The sequence below is a fragment of the Perognathus longimembris genome, chromosome 11 (assembly GCF_023159225.1).
Source record: "Perognathus longimembris pacificus isolate PPM17 chromosome 11, ASM2315922v1, whole genome shotgun sequence".
NCBI lineage: Eukaryota > Metazoa > Chordata > Mammalia > Rodentia > Heteromyidae > Perognathus > Perognathus longimembris.
The window spans coordinates 16,000,733-16,014,831 of record NC_063171.1 but is presented as its reverse complement, the minus strand read 5'-3'; positions in this window follow the sequence as shown (position 1 = coordinate 16,014,831).

Genomic DNA, 14,099 nt, shown 5'->3' with positions numbered 1-14,099 from the left:
TGCTGGGGAATCGAACCCAGGGCCTCATGTATATGAGGCAGGCACTCTTGCCACTAGGCCATATCCCCAGCCCATGCTTTAAAGTTTTGATAAAAGACTAGGTGCAATGGCAGGTGTCTGTAATATCATCTACTCTACAGGAGATTAGGAAGATTACAAAAAGTCAAAAGTTACTGAGATTCTACCAGCCAATAATCAAGGCACAGGAACAAAAGACTGTAATGTCTGTTATATGATGTTCCTAGGTAGGAGGATCACAACCTGGGCACAAGTGACTGTGAATAACTGAAATGAAAAAAAGTTTGAAGGCTTGCCTCAAGTGGGAGAACTCCTGCTTAGGAAATAGAAGGTCTTCCTAGAGTTCAAATCTCAGTACCACACAAACAAATAAATGAAATAAACAAAAAACTTGATAGGTTTATTCTGTTTAAAAGAAGTACACAATTTTCAAGATTCCTGACATGTAATTATCCAGATGGGTGTAAAACTTATATAATAATGGTACACAATAACTTTATTTACTTGGAAAAATGCAACTGAAATATATATGGAAAAATATTCATATCTATTCAGCATACTAACAAATCAAACCATTTAATTATATTATTGTGTGTTACCAGGTAATTTTAATTTCATGTTTTCTTTCTAATCAGTTTTTCCATCTCACAGTCAGTTTTCTCTCTTTTCCTTAACTTAATTCTTACACCTTTGCAGTTTGCCCTCAATTATGTCTTGTTTACTTTCTCCTTTTTGGCAATACTGGGGTTTGAACTCAGAACCTAGAGCCTGCTAGACAGGTACTTTATCATTAAGAGCATGCTCTAATAATTTCTTGCTAACAATTTTATTTACTATTTTAAAAGAGTATATATTTATATTTTTACACTCATAGTTATTATTATAAGTGGATAATAATTCATGTTTTAAATGTATGCTATTTCTGCAGCTGCATATATATCTCAACTTTAATGTAATATTTCATAAATTGAACATTTCTTTTAAGACATGTTTCATCTTTTTGAATTGTAATAATCTATTTCAAGTATTACTTTTTCCTTTTCATAATTTTCATCACATATAATTTATTTTATTTCATACCTGTAGACATGTGTGGCTCTGACAGTTGGTGGGGGATTGATGAATAATTAACTTTCATCACTATTCTACACCTTTTTTCACCTTTCTCTTAATGACAATTCCTCCATATTTTGATCTAGATTGGTTTGTAGTTCATTCCCAATTCTGACCTCCTATCATCTCCGTGAGATTTTGGAGGCATCTGTGAAATAAGTTTTAAAAATAACATTCTGTGTTTGTCCTCAAATCAGGCATTGTCATAAGTCCTGGAATTATAACAGTGAAGAAATGTTCCTGTTCTTGAGAAGCTTAAAATGTTTTACATTTCTAGCTGTAAGGAAAGAATCTGCTGTCCTTTCCTTCACATCATGCTCCAATGCAGGGTTCCCATATGATATTTGCCTTGGACCCTACCCAGTTAGAGGATGTGATCTCATGGGAATCCTGGGTGACTTAATGCTGCCTTCTCATTCTTGGGATAAGAATGTCATTTTGGTAGGTACTGCCATGCAGTAGCCAATAATGCACTTGTAGATCTTTAGCTCAGTAAACTTATGTTCAAATTAAATTCTATTTTTACTAGTTGTGAGGATCTATAACAAATTATTCAACTTGTATAAATATCATATTAAGAAAGGAAAACCTTACCCTGCTACCTGCTCTATTCAATGCACAATTCTGTGCGTGTGTGTGTGTGTGTGTGTGTGTGTGTGTGACTCACAGGTAAACATATAAAAGTACTTAATAGTGAAGTTAGCACATTATTCATATTGTTTCCACATTTTTATTACTCTATTTTTATTTTTTCCACATTATTTATATTTTATTAGTATCAATTACTTACACGAGGATGATTAAATCTGGCATATCTCTGTATATATACAATGCACCTTGATTAGACTCACTCTCTCCCTCATCTCCTCCTACCACCTTCCTTCCCAACTGATGTCTTTTCTTTTTAAATGGTAGTAAAAACACTCTATCAGAAAAATGGTAAGAAAAAAATGAAGAAAAAAGAAAGAAGCCAAGAACAAAAGTGAAAACATAACTGCATCAAGATAAAACAGGATAGGAAATGAAGAGCCTTTCCAGTTTATATCTACTTATTTGTGAAACATATATCTTGACAATGGAGGAGATGTGAGGTAGAACAGATAAGAAAGGAGTTACACTGATAAAAGTGCATTATGCTCATAAATTGACATATTGTACTGAAAGATAATAGAAATAAGTAAATAAAAATATCTAGGTTGGACATAATTGTTACAAAATGCTATTTAAAATTGTTGTGTAGAAGTTATATTTCTACCATAACCAGTTAAGAAAGTATCTGTGTAGTTAATGTACTAAGAGCCAAGATTGTATTTATGATTTAAAAAATACTAAAATTATTGACAAAGGTATAGACTCAGATATTGTTCAAAAATCTTTATAGTTATAAAGACACTAAAGGACCCCAGGAATTCAGATAACATTTTCACATTGAGTATGTTAAAATGTACATAGAACATATGCTTATCTTATTTTTTATTTTTATTTTTTTGCCAGTCCTGGGCCTTGCACTCAGGGACTGAGCACTGTCCCTGGCTTCTTCCCGCTCAAGGCTTAGCACTCTGCCACCTGAGCCACAGCGCCCCTTCTGGTCGTTTTCCGTATACGTGGTGCTGGGGAATCGAACCTAGGGCTTCATGTATGGGAAGCAAGCTCTCTTGCCACTAGGCCATATCCCCAGCTCCTTATCTTGTTTTTTGTCCGTGGGAATGACAAGCTTTTATTGCCTCTCTGCATAAGGAACAGCAGCATGTAACAAACACTTGGTCTCAGAGTTATCAATGACATGGGAAAGTGGCTAGATAAACATCAAGCACAATTGATGAAGATAACTTTAATTACCTCACTAGGGGGGTTTGAAGGAGTTAATTGTGGAATTTTTTTCCTAAGTAAACTTTACATATTAAAATGCCTCATTGATCTCAAAGGAATTTAAAAATAACTTGCATGAAAGGCAGAAGTGATGGTAATTTGAAAATGTAAATCAAATGACAAAAACAGATAGGGTTCATACATTTGAGAGTATTTTTTGGACTCTTTTGTTTCTATCTTCTTAAAAATAGCATGCCATTTTCATCCAAGGGCATTTTTGTTCATCCTGCGTGGGTGGTATAATTACACTGAATATTTCAGGTAAAGAGAAATCTTTATGTAGCATTGATATCAGAATTCTATGTCACCTATAGTCAAGGTCTGATGAATACATTTGAATTAAATATCAAAATAGGATATAATGTTCTACTTAAAAAAATAGGACCTAATAAGTAAAGTAATTAGCATACAATTAGAACAAAGGTACTCTTCTTACTGGCTGACTAATTCAAGTGACACTCAGAAGTCTTGAAAATACATCATGAAGGTTGCTTCTCTCTCCCTTAGGGTTGAGAAATAAATGAATACTGTCTATAAGGAATATTTAAAAAGAAATAAAGTCTTTCTTCAGCTTTCAGTAGTGTCTTTAATACCCATTAGATTTCCTAAACCTGCTCTCTGCTTTCTCCACTTTGTGTTTATGAAAATATACTCTATTCTGTGGAGAAATGCCTTCTCTTGCATCTCCCAGAACTCAAATCTTAAACTTCCTTTAAGTCCTCGATGAAGAAAGTGATCAATATTTACCGTGTATACATTTTATTGCCTGCTTCTATGGTTGACACTAAAAAGAGAGAAAAAAAATACTGGAAATGTGTTACCCTAAAAAAGTTGAGGAAAGGAATATCATATTGCACTTGTCTGAAAGTTTTTAGATATTTATATTGATTTAGGCTGACATGAAAATGAGGTAGAAGAGTATATGGAATCCATATGAGATTTTGCATTTTATAATGAGAACTTCTGTATTAGAAATGATCCATAAAGTGAGCCCATGGTTTATAGCAGTAATCCCTACTTACTCAGGAGGGTGAGATCTGAGAATTTTGCTTCAAAGCCATCCCAGGAAGAAAAATCTGAGAGCTTTCATCCCTATTCAGCCAGAAAAAGTGCTGCAGGTATGACTGAAATGTACAGTACCGACTGTGAGCAAGAAAGCTGAGCAATAGTGCCAGGCTCTGAGTTCAAGCCTTGGAACCAGTGATCACACACAAATGATGCATACACAAATACTGTATTAATTTTTCGTGCTATATGTATATAAATGTCCACATATGCAAACATATGTAGCCATTTAAGGACATCCTAAAATGATAAAAATTTCAATTTGATGGTAAAGGAAGTCATTATGATATTCAATATTTATTATGTAAAATTTGAACTGTGTAATCCATGGTAGGACTGGGAAGAATAATAATTGGGGAGAACGATAGAAGAGGTTTCATTGATCAAGTTTAAGCAGCACTGAACTGGGGCTGGGGATATAGCCTAGTGGCAAGAGCGCTTGCCTCGTATGCATGAAGCCCTGGGTTCGATTCCCCAGTACCACATATACAGAAAATGACCAGAAGTGGCGCTGTGGCTCAAGTGGCAGAGTGCTAGCCTTGAGCAAAAAGAAGCCAGGGACAGTGCTCAGGCCCTGAGTCCAAGGCCCAGGACTGGCCAAAAAAAAGCACTGAACTCATAACTTATGGAATTATAAACTCTTTGTACAGCTTTTTAATAATAAAAATTTAAAAAGAAAATACAGTCACTTAATGTTGATAACATTTGATTAATATTCTTACTTTCATGTATAGATTATAACCAGTATTATTGTATCTAGAGTATAAAAATGTATATATATATATATCTTTCAATTAAGAAGCTGATGTGTGTGTGTGTGTGTGTGTGTGTGTGTATGTGTGTGTGTGTGTGTGTGTGTGTGTTGGTCCTGGATCTTGAACTCAGAGCCTAAGCATGTCCCTAGGGTCCACGTTTGTCTCTAAGTAATTTTTGCTCACCATTTGAGCCACAGCATATTTCATAGTTTTTTGGTGGTTAATTGGAGATAAAGAGTCTCAGGTGTCAGTTCTGTTAGGGCTGGCTTAGAATCTTGATCCTCAAATCTAATTTCCTGAGTAGGTACAGGCCTAAGGCACAGCAAGTGCCCAGGCAGCAAGCTTTTTTTTTTTTTTTCTTTATTGCCTCTTGGCCACTGATTCTTTAACATAGGTTGTTCTAAGGACTTTTTTTTTCTGCTTGAGAATTTGCTATGTAGCAAGTCCAGAGCATGTTTGCCAGGAAATTCTAGACAGGACAAATGGACATGCATGAAGGTAGAGGCAGTTGCAATCCATGGGGATAGTTATAAAGTCATAAAGTAACTAAATTTATTTCAACATCTGTTTTATAGGAACACAAAATGACTTTTAGTTTCATAAAATATCTAGACTTGCCCATTGGTCTTAATATATTGTCACATCTAAGTGCTTACTAAAGATTTTTAGGCATTTTAACAAACCATTTAAGAGATTTGGCCTGATCCCTTATCCAGATTCTTTAAACTTTTCTATAAATTTTGAAAGTTCTCCACCCTCCACAGACTTAGGTGGGCTATCTGTTTTTGTCATTTTCTTTTTTATTTTTTTGTTTGTTTTGTTTCCTGCCAGTCACAAGGATATGCTGCAACCCTCTACAAGTTCCCTGATAAATGTTTTGTCAGATCACCCTTGCTTCTAGTATTTCTTTCTTTGAAATTCCATCTTGCCCCACGTTCAGATGGTTTAGGACAATTCTTGAGGCTGCTGTTTTGGTGACAATTATGGTTACGGGCTTTGGCAGAGGAAACGAGTCAGTGAGCAGCATTTGGTATAACTAAGTGATGGGTAGATGCTTCTCTATCACAAGATCCTTTCTATTCAGTTCAGATTTTAGAATGTTGTTAACTGTTTCTCTATACAATACTTGCTATTCCATAGAGTCTGGATTGTTTTTTTTTCCTGGTCCTGGGCCTTGAACTATGGTCCTAAAGCCCCGTCTTTGAGGTCCTTTTTGCTCAAGGTGAGCACTCTACCACTTCAGCCACAGCTCCACCTGAGACCAGCTGAGTCTGGATATTTTTGTTCGTACTTCCAGCAATGAAATAAAGACAATATAATGGAAATTATGACTACTATTTCAGGTCCATTACATGTGTCAACCAGTCTAAACAATGCATTTGTAAACTTTCTCATAAACATCCTATGAAAATCCTTTGACTATCCTATGGGATTTTTTTTTTATTCCTCCAAAATCACCTTTGGAATTTTGATGAGAGTATTATTGAATTGGTAGATTATTTCGTGTTGTTTGTTTTTAATGTTTTTCAATCCATGAACACGGGTTCTTTTCCATTTTTTGTCTGTTTCTTCCATTGATTTTTTTTTAGATTTCTATTTATAGGACTTCACTTCTTGAATTAAATGTATGCATGAATATTCTTTTTGATGAAATCTGTAAATGGCATTCTTTATGCTTCAGGTTTTGGCGTTTCATTTCTAGTTATGAACGGTTATTTGCATGTCAAATTTGAATCCTTTATTTAATTTGTTGTAACATATTTCAATGTATTACTAAGATTATGTCTGTATGTGTGTATTTATATCTACAAAGAAATATAGTCTTACTTTAGCATTTTCAATGTGAATGTTTCTAATTTTTTTTCCAATTAATTGTGCTGGGTTGACTCTGGATTGTGAAGAATAAAAGTTATATAAAAATACTGTCTCATGATAGTTTTGGACCTAGAGGAAAATCTTTTTCAGCTTTCATAATCAGTACAATGCTATCTGTGGGTTTCTGACATATATCCTTTATTATGTTTATATTTCATTGGTAATTATTTTTGTCATAAAAATCACTGAATTTTCTCAAGTACATTTTGTTCCTTTAGAAATGATCATCTAATTTTTGTTCTTCCTTTGATAATATAGGCTTGAATATATCTTTTATTAACTTGCATATTTTGAGGTTTTTGCATCTTATAAAGACAGATGAATGGCGCAAAACAGAGAATCTAGAGATATAAGTTCATGTAAACAGAATCAACTGATCTTCATAAAGAGAGTTATGTATACAGTAGGGAAAGAGTGACCTCTTCAAGAAAAATGTTATAAATACTGCACATTCACATGAATGTAATTGAACCCCCATCTTTTACCATATGAAAAATCAACTTAAAATGAAACAGAAATTTACATGTGACACTTGAAGCTCTCAAGCTCCTAGAATAAAGCTGTTCTAGCAGTACTCTTGGGAACTATTTTCTGGATATAATACCACAAGCATAGGCAACTAAAGCAAAAATAGATGTTATGTCTCATTAAACTGAAAAGCTTCTATAAAGGAGAAGAAAGGACAAGATAAAAATAGAATAAATATTTTAAGATTTAGTAAGAAGTTAGTGTCAAAAATACATAAGATACATCTATTACTCAGGAGCTAAGAAACAATCACACACAGAGAAATTTAAAAAGTAAATACAGCGCATGAATAGACATTTTTCTAACAAACATATAATGGCGACCAGATATATGTAAATATAAAGATATTGTTGATTGTCACGCAAATACAAATAAAAATAACAATAAAATAACAATTTAAACATTTCCAGATGTCTATTATAAAAAGAAAACAAGTAGAGTAATTATAATCATTGGTATAAACATAAATACAAGCCCTACTGTAGACAGCAAAGGGGTTTCTTAAAAGCCAAAGATAGACTTAGTAGAATTACTGTATGAGTCAGTAATTCCACTTCCAGTTACATACATATCTATGCGCATCTCAGTATTTTATAAGGCTATATGAACTCTCATGTTTATTACAGCATTATAAATAAGAAGTAACAATATTCATCAATGAGTAAATAGAGAAAGCAAATGCACTGCATATGTACAATGGGCTATTATTCAGCTTTTCTTTTTCATTTATTTTTTGTCAGTTGTGGGGCTTGAATTCAGGGCCTGAGCACTGGCTCTGAGTGTCTTTGTGCTCAAGGCTAATGTTTTGCCACTTGAGTTACAGAGTCGCTTCTGGTTTTTGAGTGGTTAATTGAAGATAAGAGTCTCTTAAGGACTTTTCTGCTTGGGCTGACTTTGAACAATGATCCTTTGATCTCACCCTCCTGAGTAGCTAGGGTTACAGGAATGAGCCACTGGCACCCGGCCTTACTCATCTTTAATAAAGAAGTAAATCTTTTTTTTTTTAACAATATGAATGAATTAGAAAATACCATGACAAGTGAAATAAAATGATCACAGAAAGCATGATTTCTTTTTCTTTTTCTTTTCTTTTCTTTTTTTTGCCAGTCTTGGAGCTTGGACCCAGGGCCTGAGCACTGTCTCTGGCTTCTTTTTGCTCAAGGCTAGCACTCTGCCACTTGAGCCACAGCACCACTTCTGGCTGTTTTCTACATATGTGGGGCTGAAGAATTGAATCCAGGGCTTCATGTATATGAGGCAGGCACTCTTGCCACTAGGCCATATCCCCAGCCCTTAAGCATGAGTTCTTTTACAGAAAATTTCCAAAATAGTTAAACTTAGAGAAAGCAGAATGTAATTGTGGCTCCCAGGGATTTGGGAGAAGAGTAAATGGGAGTTTTTGTTTTGGTAATGTTTCATTTATTCAAGAATACATTCTAGAGATCTGCTATATATAATAGTGCCTTCAGTTAAGGCTATAATTCCATGCACTTGAAGGTTCAAAAGGGCTCACTATACTGGTGGCTCATGCGTGTAGTCCTAGCTACTTAGGAGGCTGAGATAGGAGGATCATGGTTCAAAGCTGCCTGGTAGAAAATCTTCAATAAACTACTCAGAAAAAGCTAGAAGTGGTGCTATGGTTCAAGTGTAGAGTGCTAGCTTTGAATACAAAAAGGCTCAAGGACAGCACCCAATCTCTGAGTTCAAGCTCCAGCACCTGAAAAAAAAATTACAAGAGGTGGGTCTCATGTTCTATGTCATTGCTATATATACAAGCAAATATATCTTAGTTCACAGAGAAACTGAGAAACAGTGGAGACATTTCTTGCTTTGATCGTAATGGCTAAATTACATATAAAAGTTACTGAACTATTTACTTCTCTGGATTGAAAGTTTATATTTCATTATTTATTCCACTATTTCTTGTCTATGCTTTAATGTCCGTAACTCATGTGCATGTTTACTATGTTAGTTGTTTGTAGATAACCTAGCTTTCTACAACAAACAAAACTGTTCTATCTTACTCAACACTGAAACTCATACTAATATTCTATATTTCTTTAACATTGAGTCACACTGTCACACTGTTGGACTTTTCTTCTGAAAAATTTACATGCTCTTCTTGCAGAGGTAAAATAAATACAAAAATCTACAAAAAGTTACCATTAGTAATAATTTCTCAGGCAAATGGTTAAAATTTAATGTTCAAACTCATTACAAGTTATACAGAAACAGAGTTTCATACTTGAAAATTTAAGACTGCAATATGTTCTAACCTTTCAGGACCTTGTCTTCATTTTAAATCACAAGATGCAGGAATTTATTAGAGTTTGATGTGCAAGTGATAGTGTGCTTAATATGTTATATGAGCATATTGTCCTCTAATGCTCCCTGGACCAACATAAAAACAAAAAGTTGCATCTCATTGGAGCTGTTGAAACACAAAAATTTTAATAAATAAGAATTACAGTGCAATAAAATTCATCATTATATGAGGAATTGGTGTAGCACTAAATGTCTTTGAAAATGCATATTATTCTTTTCCTGTTGCTTTTCTATTTTATTCTATGATTGCAATGGATACTTTAATTATTTCTTAGGGGGATTCTAAAATAAAAACTGCCTTCAAATCCCTGTTTCTCTGAAACTTCTCCAGAAATAAACACTGATTAATTTTGTGTTTTTAATAAGACAACTAACATTTTGCATACAGTTTGCATTGTTCAGAAACACTACTCTCCTTCTTTCTCCTTCATGTACCCTGTAGTGTATGCTGGCAGATACTACCAGTGTTGTCCCCAAAGGCCTTTCACACTTGGTACCACCATGCATTGGAATGATATTTCCACTGTTCAGAATCTGTGTCTCTATCTGAGGATGCTCTTTGGCTTGAGGGATATGCTGTTCCCGAGTCACCCTAAAAGCACCATCCAGGACAACACTTGACCATGAACATTGGATATTGGTGGAAACATTTTCCTGCTCTACTCCTTTTTTCTACATTGGCCCAGATATCATGAGTGGGATTTTTTAAAATTTCATAGTGGCCCTTTCCCTTTCACTTTACTTCTTTTGGAATGTTGGGGGTTGACTTTCAAATAGTTTCTTTATCTCTACATTGCTGGGAAAGATTTGTTTCTAATGTCTATCAAATATAAGAAATCTGCTTCTCCTTTAGACCATATCAGAATAGATAATACAATGTGAACTAATGAAAAACTATGATTTTCTGCTGCTGTATTCATCTTTAACTTTACTGAAGCATTAGAGGATTCACAAACATTCAAATTCAATTTCCCTTCTAGGAAAATCTAGTTGAAAATAAGCTCACTTAACTAATTATCCAACTTATTTACATTTGAAGATTAGAAAGGGAATGGCAGCTGTGACAAAATGGTGAGAGATAATGTTTATTGCATCCTGGCAAGATGAATACTTTACATGGACTAACACCTTCCAACATCATCACTTGATTGGCACTGATGTTGTCAGAAGCATTTCTAAAGAAACAGAGGGAGGGCTGGGAATATGGCCTAGTGGTAAGGTGTTTACCTCATATACATGAAGCCCTTGGGTTGGATTCCTCAACATCACATATATAGAAAAAAGCCAGAAGCGGCGCTGTGGTTCAAGTGGTAGAGTGCTAGCCTTGAGCAAAAAAAAGCCAGGGACAGTGCTCAGGCCCTGAGTTCAAGCCCCAGGACTGGCCAAAAAACCAAACCAAAACAAAACAAAAAAGAAACAGAGGGAAGAAGGGGTAAAATCAATTGCCTAAGTTTAGAGTCTGACCATGTTATGAAGACTGGCTCTTAGCCAAGATGATCTGCCTGCTACCATTTTAAACACTATGACTTCAATGATAGAGTTTTATTTTCAGAATCTGAAGGTGAAGTACTCATTCTTTGGTGTTTCTGCAAATATGTATTAAAGCTATCATTAAATACAAGAGAGTCTGAGAAAACAGTGGTATTTTCATAGGCAATATGAATGAAAAGTAAACCATGTTAGCCATAAAGCAGATCCTCCTATCTATTTGAAAAGTCATGAGGTTCTGGAGAGCTGAAGTCAGTCTTAGGATTTTTCAGGCTTTTGCTTTATTTGCCTCTTTCTTGAGGCTAAGATCTTGCCTTGGAAATATTCTCTCCAAGTCTTTGATGTGATCATTCCGTACAGCCATGATTATTTACTTTCCAAAATTACAGACACAACTTCTGCTTCTTGCTTCTTATCCAAATTGAAATGATCTACAGCTATTCCTGTTTCTTTTCAGTATTGCTTCTTAGCATTATTTTAGGTTAAAGATCACAGATTTTAAAACTAAATGTGCGGGGCTGGGGATATGGCCTAGTGGTAAGAGTGCTTGTCTTGTATACATGAGGCCCTGGGTTCAATTCCCCAGCACTACATATATAGAAAATGGCCAGAAGTGGCGCTGTGGCTCAAAAATTAAAACAAAAAAACAAAAAAACAAAAAACTAAATGTGCATTTTCCCTAAAATTTCTCTATTAAACATTTTGTAGTTACATGATTCATCATATTAGTACTGATGAGATACTATAACTTAAACACAGCTAATCTGCTGGATTTATTCCCAGTAACACCAGTGACCCTAAAATTAAAAAACAGCCCTGTTCAAACTGGAACCAAAGTTAGCACCTTAGATGATGTGCAACACTACTTTTCAATGTTATTTCCTTCTCTGAAGAGAAAATGACATTGAAATGGAAGTTAGACTCCATGAGCTTTGTTGGTCTCAGAAATATTGCAAATAAATAACTATTTGTCTTTTTTTTTTTTTGCCGGTCCTGGGGCTTGGACTCAGGGCCTGAGGACTGTCCCTGGCTTCGTTTTTGCTCAAGGCTAGCACTCTTCCACTTGAGCCACAGTGCCACTTCTCGCCATTTTCTGTATATGTGGTGCTGAGGAATCGAACCCAGGGCCTCATGTATAAGAGGCAAGCACTCTTGCCACTAGGCCATATTCCCAGCCCACAATTTGTCTTTTGACATATGTTCTTGAGGGTCATGAAAGAATTCAGAAATTGCTCTAGGATGGGAAGCCACCAGAGGAGTATGGGGAAAGTATGGTACAATTTCATAATGCTCTTTAAAAGAATGACTCTGAATGCTTATAGGATACAAGTTGGAGGGCAAGCCAGAAGCAGAAAGTGAGATGGGAGAGTGTATAATAATCTACATGAAGTATAAGATGAAGTACACATGGATACAGAAGTGGGCTACTGAGAGAAAGGGTTTTTGGGGTTTTTTGGACATATTTTCTGGTTAGATCTAGCAGGATTTGCTTCCAGTTGTGGATGTAGAGCCTGGGCTACCCGGGAAAGTAGACTGTTGACAGAGGTGCTCAGGTTGTTCTAGCATGTTGAATTTCAAGTACTTTCTGCTGGACATTGGCAAAATCTGGGATATTATTCACAAGATTCATGAGCAAGTTGTTGTATGACTGTGGTTTCCCAAACTCCAAACTTTCATCTCTTCTGTCAAAAGTTTTTGAATGGGAAATCCTCAGCTACTCAATAAACTATTTTGAGTTTTCTTTTCCTTTGAGAATGAGTGTTGAGAAAATGAGTCAGTACAATGTGAAAATCAAAATCCCTCAAGTCTATCATATGATATAACACTTTTTCTCCAAAAAACAACAACCTCTACAACAGTTATTCTTGTATGTATTCCTTTGACTGGCATTTATTCTACATCTATCGTTTGATCTAAAATCAATACCCATGTCTCCAGTCACTGGCTCAGAGTTTTTTTTATTAATTTTTAACAGATCATGTCTAACTTGTTCTCATTACAAATGGATGAGTGTGGGCTTATACTGCTGTTTTTCTAAAACTTCTTTTTTTCATAGAAAACTATCCTGGCATCTTTAAAAAGAAAGTGGGGCAAATGAAACTTAAGCTTCTCATTTTGGCATGCTTAAAACTCAGCATGTAAATATGGCCCCTTAGAGAAGCAAAGACAAACTCACAAACAGATGTTTTCACAGGTAAACCATTGATTTTTAACCTTGAGGAGATAATAAAGCAATGTCAGCTTCTCTTTATCAGCAAGAGAGGGAAATCATCTATCACTCCCAGGGGTTTATGATGCTTATATATGAATAGTGGTGACAAAGTCAGTGTGATACCTTTGATATTGTAAACTCTCAGATCTCTTTGAGGTTGGGATCTATACTGAGAGATTTAGCTAAAAGCAGTGTATTTATAGAGCTCTCTTACAGGTATGGATACTAATAGATTTTTTTCCTACATATCTTCAAGCTTTTTCAGATTGACATGATAGTCAAAGCAGCTTCTCTAGCCTTCAAATTACTGTACCCATCCAAAACTTTTCTACAGTACTTAAATTAGTGTGGATTTATAAAAATTCATTAGTTTTTGCAAATATATTTTATTTAAAAAGTGTCAGTTATACTAATAAGCAACACACGAACGCAATAAAAACGAGTGTCTCTAAGCTCACACCAAGATAAATCATTGTTTATTCTTGAGCACATTTCTGACAATACATAGGTAGTAGCAGGTTTCTATGTCATCATGCAATGTTCACTTTCTAATATTCTGTTGTTGGCATCTCGACATTAAGTGAATATTCTTTTGTGATCTCACTGGTTCATGGTTGAATAGGATTCCATTGTATGAGTGAATTATGTTTGACCAGGTACATATTCAGATAATTAGTTTAATTCTAGTTTTTACTTGTTTAAAATCATGCTGTAATGTGTATTCTTGTTAATGATTAGGGGGATTTATTGTTTTTTCCTAAATTCCATTAAACACAAATCTAAACACAAACAAAGAAGGCCCCTTGTTTGAATTATGTAGCTCAAGAGATCTTTGGCAAATGAGTAACTTT